The sequence below is a fragment of the Bos taurus genome, chromosome 4 (assembly GCF_002263795.3).
Source record: "Bos taurus isolate L1 Dominette 01449 registration number 42190680 breed Hereford chromosome 4, ARS-UCD2.0, whole genome shotgun sequence".
NCBI lineage: Eukaryota > Metazoa > Chordata > Mammalia > Artiodactyla > Bovidae > Bos > Bos taurus.
In genome coordinates, this window is record NC_037331.1 from 32421648 (window position 1) to 32432807 (window position 11160).

The window sequence follows — 11160 nt, forward strand, 5'->3', positions numbered from 1 at the left end:
CATGTATTTGCCTGTGTTACAGCCCATTCCAAGGGCTACTTTTACATTTATCTAATAACAGTAAAACAGGCTTACCTGGGGCATCCATCCAGTCATTAAAAAACAGTATTTAAGCCACTGTGATAAACTGGGGAATTTATCATGGAGCCATGACATTCAGGCTATAAGAAATCTCAACTTTCTTTTATTGGTAGGATATTGAGATAATCCTGCTTTGTTCTCATTGATGTAGAGTTAATATCCTTCCCTCCATCTTACTTTTTCTACATGTTCCATTAGTTCTTTCTTTTTTAATCTTAATTATTGCTTTTTAAAATTATTTTTATTATTTGGTTCTTTTGATTTAATAAGTGCATATTTCATTTTATATTTAACAGTTAACTGTTTCCTAGAGATTATGACCTATCTTTGACTAAACAGTGGTACTTTTTCCTCTTCCAGGCCAATGCAAGGACTTTAAAATTCTCAAACCTCATTTATCCACCTCTTACACACTACTATTATCATGTACTTTAATTTTTTTCTATCTTTTATGACCCTTGTGAGAAATTATTTTATATTCATTATCATTTAGATTTATCTATACATGTATTATCCTTTTCTTTCTCTTTATTTCTTCCTACACCTCAGAGCCACTATCTTGGATCATTTTCCTTTTACTTAAAGAACGCTTCCTCTAGCCAGTGATAACTTTTCTCAACCTTTTTTTCCTGAGAAGTTATTTCACGTTTATTTAGGAAAATTATTCAGAGATTTGCCTTTGTTGTTCAGTTGCTAAGCCATGTTGGACTCTTTGTGACCCCATGGACTGCAGCTCGCCAGGCTTCCCTGTCCTTTACTATCTCCTGGAGTTTGCTCAAACTTATGTCCATTGAGTCAGTGATGCCATCCAACCCTCTCATCCTCTGTTGCCCCCTTCTCTTCCTGCCTTCAATCTTTCCCAGCATCGGGGTCTTTCCCAGTGAGTCAGCTCTTTGCAACAGAGATTTGCCTTACTGGATATCAAGACTTTTATTGTGAAACAATAGTGATTAAGGCAATACATTTTGGACAGAGATAAACAAAATTAAAGTGAAACAGAATACAGATCTTATAACTGATGGAGCCAGAATTCTAATCCTGCCTGTATTCTTAGCCACCACTTTAACTAGTGCAGGGCAGTGGGGATGGAGAAGATGGGTCAAATGTAGTGGATGGTTAAAACATCTTCTTCCTCCAATTCACTGATCTTAGCATATTTTAACTGTTCCTATTTTGGTGTGCTGTCTTCCACTCATCTTACAGACATCTACAACCCCTTGCCTTCTCTCTTTATCAGGTTTCTTAGTAAAACCACAACTCTGGCTAATTTAAATTATCCAAATACTGCAAGCTTCCACCATGCAACAGAGCACAGCTAAAGAAAGACACAAAACCATTTGACTTGTCCCACCATGAAACTAAGTGATCCTTTACTATATATGTAATGTATTTACAATGCTTATTATTTATTGTCCATTCTGAGGGATGCAAGCTTCATAAGAACAGTTTTTGCTGTCTGATCCACTGGTGTGTTCCCGCCTTTGCTGCCCAATAGCGACTGTCTCCTTATTCACTCTTTCCACTGTGTCAGACCGTTGCTTCATGCTTCCTTTTCCCTCAAATATCTTTCAGTCATTTTATGTCTTCACATTCTGCTGAAGTACTATGCTTCTTATTTCACTGATAAAAGTCACAGTGTTTGGAAGGGAACTGCCACAATCTCCCGCCGTGACACCTACCCACTGCCCAGCATCTGCACCCAGCACCCGCCTTCCCTGAATGAACCAGCTTCTCCAATGAACTACCCATGCCCTTATCTGCAACCGGTCCTTTCATCTGTACTTGGATGCTGTGGATCCCAGCCCCTCGGGAATGAGCTCTTCAGCAGACATGATTCCTCTCTCTCCTGCCTTGTCAACTTCTCTGTCCCTGCTGGACCACCCCTGTTTCTTCATCTTAAAAAACACTCTCTTGACCCCGCTTTTCTTACTAACTGCCACTGCCTTTCCCTCCTTCTCTTTGCAGCTAAGCTACTAAGAGTTCCATCACTTTCTCCATTTCCTGTCCTCCTGTCCTCCCTGAAACACACTCATCAGGAGTTTGACCTGTCACACTACCAAAACTGCCCTGGTTAAGTCACTGATAACCTCTACCGTGCTACCTCCAAAGGTCAATTTTTTGTCCTTATCTGACTTAACAAATTCAAGCAGCTGACAGATTTATCTTTCTCTCTTCCTTGATACATTTTCCTCACTTGAATTCTAGGACACCACATATTTCTTGGATTTTATTCGGCTTTACTGGTCACTCTTTCTCAGTGTCCTTCAGCTTGTGCCTCTTTTTTCTGCCTCTTAGCCGACACTGGAGTGCTCCAAGGCTGACGGTGAATCTTCTCTGCCTAGTCTCACTCCCTCTGAGATCTCAGCCGGTCTCATGGCTTTAAATACTATCTGTACCCAATAATGTCTAATTTTTTTTTCTAATCTAGACTTCCTTCCTGAATTCCTGGCTCATATATACAAGTGCATCTTCGATCTCTCTACTTCGATGTTTAACGTGCCCAACCTTGACTCTTGACCTTTCCCCTGAACTGGCCTCTCCAACAGGTGTCTCTCCTTCTCAGTTGACAGCTCCACCATCCAGATGACCAGCAAAAATATTGAGTCATCCTGCATTCTTCTCTTTCTTCCCCACCTCATACTCCATGAGAAGATTTTATAGGTTCTGGCTTCAAAATATATGCTCAGTTGCTCAGTCATGTCCGACTCTTTGGGACCCCTTGGACTATTGGTCCTGTTAGGCTTCTCTGTCCATGGGATTCTCCAGGCAAGAATACTGGAGTGGGTTGCATTTCCCTCTCCAGGGGATCGTCCTGACCCAGAGATCGAACCCGGGTCTCCTTGTCTCTTGCATTGGTAGGCGGGTACTTTATCACTGCGCTGCCTGGGTCTGACTATCTGTCTCTCCCCAGTTCTACCAGCATGGTGCAAGCTGCTCTCATCTCTCACCTGACTGACTGCAGTAGCTTCTTCAGTCTCCTCTGCTCCTGTCTTTGCCTCCTCTCCTGCCTTTGTTCATTCTCAAAGCAGAAGCCAGAGTGATTCATCTGAAAAGTGGGTCCGATCACGTGATCCCTCAAGTCCTAATTCCCCAGAGGCCCCAGTCCACTGGGAGCCTTGGCCTGCAGTGGCTGCCCTCTCTGCAATGTTTCTGGCCTCACTTTCTGCCTCTCCCTCCCTCACTCCTTGCCAGCCACACCGGCTTCTTGGATGCTCCTCAAACAAGATGGAATTACACTTCAGGGTGTCCGTGCTAGTTGTTCCCTCTGCCCCGAAGTCTCTTCCCCAAATATTCACACGGCTAAAACCTTCACCTCCTACAAGTCTCCTCTCCATTCCCGTCTTGTCGATGAGACCACTCCTGACCTGCTTGAAAACCGCATCTCTTCCTCCCAGGACTCCCAGTTCCCCTTTACTCTACTTCAGTTTTTCTCCCCACATCATTCCCCACCACCTAGTCTACTATACAATTTATGAAATGACTATGCTTGCTATTTATTGTCACCTCAGTAATACATCAGACCCAAGGAAAAAAAGGTATTTTTCTCTGCTTTATTCAATGAGGTGGCCAACATTTGCTACCCATACTTACTAAGTACCAGACCTTGTGCAAGGATTTGAGGACATAAAGAAAAACAGGTCTCAGCTCCTGCCTCAAAACGGACTGAGAATATACCAATACAAAAATCAGATCTCTATAGTTTTTATAAAATTATGAAGCCATCAAACACAGGTTATCACCTCATTGAAATCTCAAAAGAAGCAGCGCGTTCAAGGTAAACAAGTGAGGTGGTATTATTCTCAGTTTAACGGTGAGGAAATCACAATTCCTAAAAAGTGAATGGAATTAGGACTCCCTGGGGAAGACTTGTGCCAGCAGAGTCATGCCTATCTCTGTATCTGTCCCCAAAGCACTTGAAGGTTATTAAATGTGTACTGAATAGATCCCTAGCTTTAAGCTGTGGCATAAAAGATTTACATGCAAAAAAGAATGTCTTATAACTAAGAGCCAAAGGGAAGAACAAACTCCATCTACCAAAGTATTTTAAAATACTTAATATTTTGTATATTTTATATAATATTACATTGTAATTTTGTATATTTTACAAAATATTACATTGTAATAATTGAATATCCTATTTTATATATCTTATATTTACATGTGTACTAATTTGCAACAGTTTTCTCTGCAGAGAGAATGATGGAATCGGCTCTCTGTCCAGTGGACTTTCAGCTTGACGGTAATATTCTCTGCAGTGTTTCTCCTGCTATATTGTCTTTGTGGCTAACAATTCTCAGACTTTTCATCTCTGAAGATAGACTGTTAGATGTTATCTTTGACTGTTATATTTGCATGTCACCACACTGCACTGGTGCTTCACTAGTAGCTGTTAAACAGCCTGCCTGCAATGCAGCAGACCCTGGTTCAATTCCTGGGTCAGGAAGATCCCCTGGAGAAGGGATAGGCTACCCACTCCAGTATTCTTGCCTGGAGAGTTCCATGGACAGAGGAGCCTGGAAGGCTGCAGTCCATGGGGTCACAAAGAGTCGGACACAACTGAGCAACTAACAGTTTAGCACTTCGCTACATTCTGTTTCCAAATTTCCTGCCCCAATACCCCTGCTTAAATCTTGCATCTTCCTCTCCAAGTTGATAGATCATAATTTCTCTTATCTTCACTGCTTTTAAACCATGTTCAATCTTACAATTTTCTCCCAAAATTCTTTTCAAAAACCTTATCTGCTTGAAAAACAAAAATTCCTCTCCACCTCTGACCTCTTATCTCCTAAAAAGCCTTCCCTTTGGGTCTCACTTTTCTTTGCTCATTATAAAATTCATCTAACTCGGCTCCAGCACTTTGGAAGGCATTTGTAAGATGTTAAGGACAAGGGTAATGCTGATTTCCAATGTAACTGGCTTTAATGGATATTTCCAATGATCTCTTCCTTGCCCACTGTGTGTGTGTTCAATCGTGTCCAACTCTTTGGGACCCATGAACTGTAGCCTGCCAGGCTCCTTTCGCTGTGGAATTATCCAGGCGAAATAATACTGGAGTGTGTTGTCCTTTCCTAATCCAGGGGATCTTCCCAACCTAGAGATCTAACCCGCACCTCTTGTGTATCCTACACTGGGAGGTGGATTCTTTACCACTGATGCCACCTCGGAAGACTGAACTCTTCCTTACACCCTCTTAAACCAGGGTAGACTTGCCAAGGTATGACAGAAGTTAAAATTAAAGCAGTTGGGAAAAAGCATCATTATTAATCACCGATGTCATATCATTTCCTCCAGGATAGAGTAATGGCACACTGAGAATCCCAAGGTCACACTGCCTCGTGGAATTCTGTGCCCTGTGAGGATTATGGTAACAGTTGGGTAGACAGGAAGGGGTGCGGGGTGCCAAGGTTGGAGAGTGAATGAATAAGCTCCAGGAGAAGGCAATGGCACCCCACTGCAGTACTCTTGCCTGGAAAATCCCATGGATGGAGGAGCCTGGTAGGCTGCAGTCCTTGGGATTTCGAAGAGTCAGACATGACTGAGCGACTTCACTTTCACTTTTCACTTTCATGCATTGGAGAAGGAAATGGCAACCCACTCCAGTGTTCTTGCCTGGAGAATTCCAGGGACGAGGGAGCCTGGTGGGCTGCTGTCTATGGGGTCGCACAGAGTCAGACACAACTGAAGTGACTTAGCAGCAGCAGCAGCAGGGTCACTATGCTTTGGGTCATTAATGTTGACTCTTAAGTTTATTCTAAAACTGCACATTTTCAAAAAATTATACTTTACTGCATAACAGATTAATAATATTTGCTCATATCATACTAAAATACCTATGGATAACATAACAAAGAAGAACAATAACATTATGTTTGCATTTGTTGTTAGTTCTGTTACTCACAGCACTATTTCCTAGCCCTAAAATTGTGGCATCTTAAGGGTTCTTTAATCACGTTAGAGAGAGTTGTGAGATGTTCAGAAATCTACTGAAGCAAAATAATTGGGGTTTGCAATCATCTGTGCAATATTTTTGGAACTCTACTAATATTAGGTAGAATCTACAACTCTCTTTGTCTCACACCTTTGCTACTCTTTTAAAACTTTTAATTTTGAGATGCTTATTAATTCATATATGGTTGTAAGACAAATACAGAGACTCGCTGTACTTTTCTTAGTTTTCCCAATGGTTATATACTTTATTTATGTACGTAAATTGATAAGGGATATTGGTCTGCTGAGTGATATTTCACTGAAACTTGGACATCTGAGGTGTTCTGTTGTGAGATTCCAGACCTCACTGAAACCTTTTGTTCTCTTTGATTTGAGGACAGTGCCCCACCAGAGAGAGGGTGTCATTCTTCACTTGGTTTCCACTGACACTGAGGTGGGAGGGGCTCCTTGTTACTGTAGAGCAGAGGCAGCGGGGCTGACTCCCCGCTAGGCCTCCACTGATCCCCTCCTGGCTTGGCAGAGAGGGAGTGCATTGTTACAGCTCTCCACGTGGTCGCTACTGACACTGCAATGGGGAGGTAGCCTCGTTACTGTCAACATGAAAGTCCTGAGCCTCCACGAGGCCACCTCTTCTCAAATCCTCATCGCTGCTGGTAGGGATGAAAAGCCAGCTCCCTGCTGGCAGGCAGTGAAGCTGGGGCGCACTTGTACAGCCTCGTGAGGGTGGAAGTCAAGGTTTGCCACTTAGTCTTTCCAGGCATGGGTCTGGAGCATACCATCGTTTTTCCTATGCTGTCTGGCTAGAGTAGAGGCTGCCATCTACACATTTTATGTTTTGCTGGGCTGTCTCTTTCCTGGTCCTTTAGCCAGAGAGAGCTGGCTTTTGTTGGGGCTTTTTTTGTCTGTACACACTGGCATTTCTGGGTTTTCATCTTCTTCAGCTCCAAGCTGACATATATAAGGCAAGAATAAAGCAAAACAAGATAAAAACATCAGACAAAAAAAAAAAAAGAGAAATAAAATATATCAAAATTGGAAGTAAGAGGTAAAATTATCAGAGCATACAGATGATACGATGCTCTATATAGAAAACTCTAAAGACTCTACATGAAAACTATTAGAACTGATAAATGAATTCAGCAAGATATCAGGATTCAAGATTAATATGCAGAAATTGGTTGTATTTCTTTACAGTGATATGAACTACCAGAGAGCAAAAAAAAAAAAAAAAAAAACTCCCATTAAAATCCCATTAAAAAAATATCTAGGAACAAATCTAACCAAGGATGTAAAAGACTCATACACTGAGAACTGTAAGATACTGATAAAGGAAATCAAATATGAATCAAGAAAATGGAAAAATAATCATGCTCTTGGACTGGAAGAATTAATATTTATAGTTAAAATGGCCATACTATCTAAAGAACTCTACAGATTTAATGTGATCCCTATCAAATTACCCATGACATTTTTTTCATAGAACGGGAAACAAATAATTCTAAAATTTATTTGGAACCACAAAAGGCCCAGAATTGCCAAAGCAATCCTGAGGAAAAAGAACAAAGCAAATCTTCGGAACAGAGTAGACAGTCCAGGAATAAACCCACACACCTAAGTTCAATTAATCTTCAACAAAGGAGGCAAGAATATAAAGTGGGAAAAAGTCCCTTAGAAAGTGGTATTACAAAAGCCAAGAGCTGCAATTAATGAATTTAGACTACAGCCTAACACCATACACAAAAATAAACTCAAAATGGCTTAAAGACTTAAATATAAGACATTACATCATAAAACTTCTGGAAGAGAACATAGGCAAAACATTTTCAGACATAAATCATACCAATGTTTTCTTATGTCAGTCTCCCAAGGCAACAGAAATAAAGCAAAATTAAACAAATGGAACCTAATCAAACTTAGAAGCCTTTGCTCAACAAAGAAAATCATAAACAAAATGAAAAGATAACTTATGGAGTGAGATAAAATATTTGCAACCATGCAATATGGTTGCAAACTTTATTATTGGTTGGTTAAACCATGCAACAAACAAGAGCTTAATTTTCAAAACATATAAACAGCTAATAAAACTTAATTTCCAAAACATATAAACAGCTAATAAAACCAACAATATTACTGGTTGATTAAACCATGCAACCAACAAGAGCGTAATTAATTTCTGAAACATACAAACAGCAAATAAAACTCAATAACAAAAAACCCAAACAACCCAATCAAAACATGGGCAAAAGACCTACAGAGACATTTCTTCAAAGAAGACAAACAGATGGCTAAGGAGCACATGAAAAGATGCTCAACATCATTAATTATTAAAGAAATACATATCAAAACTACAGTGAGTTATTACCTCACACCGGAATGGCCATCATCAAAAAGTCCACAAGTAATAAATGCTGGAGAGCGTGTGGAGGAAAGGGAATCCTCTTGCACTATTGGTGGGAATGTAAATTGCTGCAGTCACTATGAAAAACAGTACGGAGGCTCCTTAATAAAATTAAAAGTTAGTTACCATATGATCTACCAATCCCATGCTATGCTGTGCTTAGTCACTCGGTCATGTCCAACTCTTTGCGACCCCATGGACTGCAGCACGCCAGGCCTCCCTATCCATCACCAACTCCCAGAGTTCACTCAGACTCACGTCCATTGAGTCAATGATGCCATCCAGCCATCTCATCCTCTGTTGTCCCTTTCTCCTGCCCCCAATCCCTCCCAGCATCAAAGTCTTTTCCAATGAGTCAACTCTTTGCATGAGGTGGCCAAAGTACTGGACTTTCAGCTTTGGCATCTTTCCCTCCAAAGAAATCCCAGGGCTGATCTCCTTCAGAATGGACTGGTTGGATCTCCTTGCAGTCCAAGGGACTCTCAAGAGTCTTCTCCAACACCACAGTTCAAAAGCATCAATTCTTCGGTGCTTAGCCTTCTTCACAGTCCAACTCTCACATCCATACATGACCACTGGAAAAACCATAGCCTTGACTAGACGGACCTTTGTTGGCAAAGTAATGTCTCTGCTTTTCAATATGCTATCTAGGTTGGTCATAACTTTTCTTCCAAGGAGTAAGCATCTTTTAATTTCATGGCTGCAGTAACCATCTGCAGTGATTTTGGAGCCCAAAAAAATAAAGTCTGACACTGTTTCCACTATTTCCCCATCTATTTCCCATGAAGTGATGGGACCAGATGCCATGATCTTCGTTTTCTGAATGTTCAGTTTTAAGCCAACTTTTTTACTCTCCTCTTTCACCTTCATCAAGAGGCTCTTCGGTTCCTCTTCACTTTCTGCCATAAGGGTGGTGTCATCTGCATATCTGAGGTTATTGATATTTTTCCCGGCAATCTTGATTCCAGCTTATGCTTCTTCCAGCCCAGCGTTTCTCATGATGTACTCTGCATAGAAGTTAAATAAGCAGGGTGACAATATACAGCCTTGACGTACTCCTTTTCCTATTTGGAACCAGTTTGTTGTTCCATGTCCAGTTCTAACTGTTGCTTCCTGACCTGCATACAAATTTCTCAAGAGGCAGGTCAGGTGGTCTGGTATTCCCATCTCTTTCAGAATTTTCCACAGTTTATTGTGATCCCCACAGTCAAAGGCTTTGGCATAGTCAATAAAGCAGAAATAGATGTTTTTCTGGAACTCTCTTGCTTTTTCGATGATCCAGCAGATGTTGGCAATTTGGTCTCTGGTTACTCTGCCTTTTCTAAAACTAGCTTGAACATCTATGTATCTTATATTAACAAATCACTTTTCAGATCTTAATTTTTGATAAAACAAAAGTAACAGAGAGGAAGGTACGTACTAGATTTAAAAAAATGCTTAGCAGAAGAGCAGACACTTACTGAACCTGACTGAGTATATACTAAAGACACCGCCAGACAAAAGAACAAAGTGATGCAAAGACACAATCCTTTCCTCAAAAGGTTCATAAACTAGAAGCAGGCATCTGAAATGAAGTTATGAGTAAGAAAAAGGAATCAAAAACACTTCTTCTTACTGAGACCTGGGAACAAACGGCTGCTGTGTGCATCAGGAAACAGAAACACGTTTTGGCCTAAATTCAGAAGTTCGTTCTGGTGAACAAAAAAATCATCATCACTGTTTAAAGTTGGACAGAGCTGGGTAATCCTAGGATGGAATTAAGAAAATAAAAGAGCTGATTTCAAGCAAACAGCACACAGTGGGACCCATCTGGGTTTAGTTAGTAACCAGGGGCCACACTGTAAAACACCTTCTACTATGATGTCACCTTCAAGCCATGCGAACAAACTACCTTCCTCCTAAGAGAGCTGCTCACCTCCACCCGTGTCACGGCGTTCTCCTAGCCAGTTTCTTCCCCTCCCTCCACCGCTCACATCTAGACTCTGGATATTTCTCATAGCCACTCGTTCTTCTCTCTTCTCACTCATCTCAGACCTCATTACCCTTCTTTTTAAAAAGTAAAATAAAATAAAAGCATCATGTTTAGCTCCCCCTATCTGAGGTTTCTATTAGTTCCCCAAGGCTACTGTGACCAATTAACACAACTTTGGTGGCTTCAAATTAGGGAAAACAATGTGAAGGTTTCTCAAAGATATAAAACCAGGGTCTTCCTGGTGGCCCGGTGGCGAAGAATTCACCCTCCAACGCAAGGGACGTGGTGTCGATCCTGGTCGGGGAACAAAGATCCCACGTGCTTCGGGGCCACTAAGCCCGTGCACCACAACTAGAGAAAGCCTGAGCGCCGCAGTGAAGACCCAGGGCAGCCAGAAAACACATTTTTTTAAAAAATTAAAACTAGAACTACCACGTGATACAGCAATGGCACTTCTGGGTATGCACCTGAAAGAAACAAAATCAGCACTGTATATTCACTGTCACATTACTCACAATAGCCAAAATATAGAAACGTTAAGTATCCACCAAAGGACGACCGGATAAAGAAAACACAGTAAATACTTACAATGGAATACTGTTCAGCCATAGGAAGGAAATCCTGCCGTTTGTGGCAACACAGATGAATCTGGAGGGCATTATGCTACGTGAAAGAGGCCATGGAGAAAAAGACATTTTTTGGTAGAATCTGTAGGGTTTTCTGTATGTGTATATGATCATATCATCTGCAAAGACAACCT